The sequence below is a fragment of the Peromyscus eremicus genome, chromosome 12, assembly GCF_949786415.1.
Source record: "Peromyscus eremicus chromosome 12, PerEre_H2_v1, whole genome shotgun sequence".
Taxonomy (NCBI): Eukaryota; Metazoa; Chordata; class Mammalia; order Rodentia; family Cricetidae; genus Peromyscus; species Peromyscus eremicus.
The window spans coordinates 36,989,866-36,992,804 of record NC_081428.1 but is presented as its reverse complement, the minus strand read 5'-3'; positions in this window follow the sequence as shown (position 1 = coordinate 36,992,804).

The following is a 2,939-nucleotide window of genomic DNA, read 5'->3' as shown; positions in this document are numbered from 1 at the left end:
GTCTAAGGAAACAGGATCAGCTGAAGAACTGGCAAGGTGAGGTAGGTGTGGCTTGTTCTGCTTCTCTGATCTTCTAGCATTCAACCCAATAACTGGCCTCAGGTTTGATTTTATTAATAAGACTTTTAAGATTCATGCTACATAAGCCTTTGCCATTGCTCTTGGATATCTTTCAGGATTGGATAGTGGGCCTCTATAATCAAGATATATACTAGGGTCATAGGACATGTAGAAATAAGGTGGATACCAAGTTGGAAGCTTCAATCCTACTGACTTGTCTTTATATTGCTGGAAAGTTTTACTTATGCTATCAGGGAAGAAAAAAATGATCGATAATCTCACACAGCTGTGACCTCCACAAGCTACAATAACAACAGAACTGGCAAAATCTGCCCTCTGGTGCAATCGTGGCATGACTGTTATGGGAATAACTATGTTCTGATGGAATTTAAAGCCCTTTCTGTGAAACAGAATTCATGCCTCATACTGTTAACTGGACCCAAACTGGCTAGGTAATAGGCCCCGGGGAAGAAATCAATACCATTATTCTACTAAATACACACAGCAACAAGTCTAAACTTATAGGTTAAACTTATGACTATAAATTAGTGCATCTCTCAACCCTCACCAGAGCTCATTTTTTTTTGTAGTAGATGGTGATTAACACTAGAAATCCACAAGTGGTCAACATGCAGAAAATAGGAGAATAGTCTTATTTATTTTTTTTTTTTTTGAGACAGGGTTTCTCTGTGTAGCTTTGCGTCTTTCCTGGAACTCACTTGGTAGACCAGGCTGGCCTCGAACTCACAGAGATCCGCCTGGCTCTGCCTCCCGAGTGCTGGGATTAAAGGCGTGCGCCACCACCGCCCGGCGAATAGTCTTATTTTTAATGGGATACCTATATCACACTCTTTAGCCCTAAGGCTCAAGGATCATCGTGGAAGAAGGAGTTATGGGCATCTGCAATGAAACAGTATTTGTTGGGCATGACAGGATCGTTGCACATGACCTCATAGTAACTATGATTGCATATAGCAACCAAGACCTCCAGAAGATCGTGCCAGCCAGGGGGCCAACATGGATGGGGGAGGGGTTATTTACCTGAGAAAGTATTGGCATTTGATAGCTGATGAAGGAAGGACAGTAAGTTTGATCCATGGATGCAGCATTGTAAAAGCTACCCATGCTCTAACACATGGTCCAACATATGTCCACATATAGGCAATAGTGAGTGAACTCAGTGTTCCAAGAGAGAGAGGAGACAGAGGGAGAGGGAGAGGGAGAGAGAGAGAGAGAGAGAGAGAGAGAGAGAGAGAGAGAGGGAGGGAGGGAGGGAGGGAGGGAGGGAGGGAGGGAGGGAGGGAGGGAGGGAGGGAGAAAATTTGAATTGGTGAGGGAAAAGTGGTGATGTGTATGGATAGTAAAGAGATTGTGGGGGAGGCAATGAGACTGGATTTAATCAAAATACAGTGTATATTAGTGACAAAAGGCTTTTTTTTCTTAATCAGTAAATATATCAGCCTGAGGACTAGGCTTGCTGGCATATATCTACAATTTCAGAGCTTAGGGAGGTGATGGTGGAGGTTAGATTTGGCTATATAGTAAGAACATGTCTCAAAAAGTTCACAAGGTTTACAAATTGCTAGTAACAATGTACAAAAACAATATAGCAATGAGGCAAATGTTGATTTATTTTAACAAACATATAAGACGTAAATGGTATATGTTAATGGGTTATCATTTTAAGTTACAATACATGTTCAATGTTTAAATTAAGTTAAAGACACTTACTAAAGATATTATCATTTATTTATGTTAAAATTTCAAAATTCCAGACAGGCAATGGTAGCCCATGCATTTAATCCCAGCACTCAGGAGGCAGAGGCAGGCGGATCATTGTGAGTTCAAGGCTGGCCTAGTCTACAGAAGTTATTCTAGGATATCCAAGGCTACACAAAGAAATCCTGTCTCAAAAAAATTCAGATTCCCTTCCCCATTCTGAATCTTAAAGTACATTTTTGTTATCTGTATGGACCCACCCTATTCTAAATAGCACAATAGAGCCGCTTGATCCCATCTAACTGTGACTCATTACCCATTGATCTAACTTTCCCCACAGATACCAAACTCCTATCCTACCAGCCTCTGGGAACCACCATTCTACTCTCACTTCTGTGATGTCAACTTCTTTGGATTTTCCACGTGAGATTTAGCAGTACTTGTCATTCTATGTCTAGCCTCTTTCACTCAACAAGTGGTATAGTTCCATTTTTAATACATAATATAGGTTTGTCTATAAAGAATTGGATATGTACTTTTACCCTCTAGATGGGGAGCTAAGGAAGAGACTGATAGTAATCATGGTCTTTTCTTTCACTACCTGCAAATTCACTCTGGTTATCTTCCTACACAAGTGTCCCAAGGAACACAACATCAGAGACGTTTCAGAAAACAGATCTGTAGGATGTGGTCAGACTCATTGTAGGTAGTGAAAGGAATGAATGTGATTCTGGTTGATTGAACCAGATTTTTCCCCTCTTATCCGCACATCCCAATATATTTAAATCTTTTTGTTACTTTATGTAATTCATATAGATAGTATTTTGTGTCCATTACAGTTCTCAACTAGGTAAAATAAGAGATGATGGTGTAGTCAAGTGTGGAAAAAATCACATACATCTATGAGTTAACTCTAGTAATAAGGTGTTTGATTTACCTTCAAGATCTCATTCATTTATCTTCAGTCCATCTTCAATTAATGCTGCTTGATTCACTGGAGATTTGGAATCAGGCTCTCCAATAAGGAGTCTCTACAGAAATGCCCAAAGCCAAGCCAATGAAATCCCTGTAGAATCAACAGAACGTTATCCTGCCCTGATGCTGGCTAATTAATGTCACTGTGGAGAGAAGGTGTCCTAAATATTCAAAATTTATTTCCC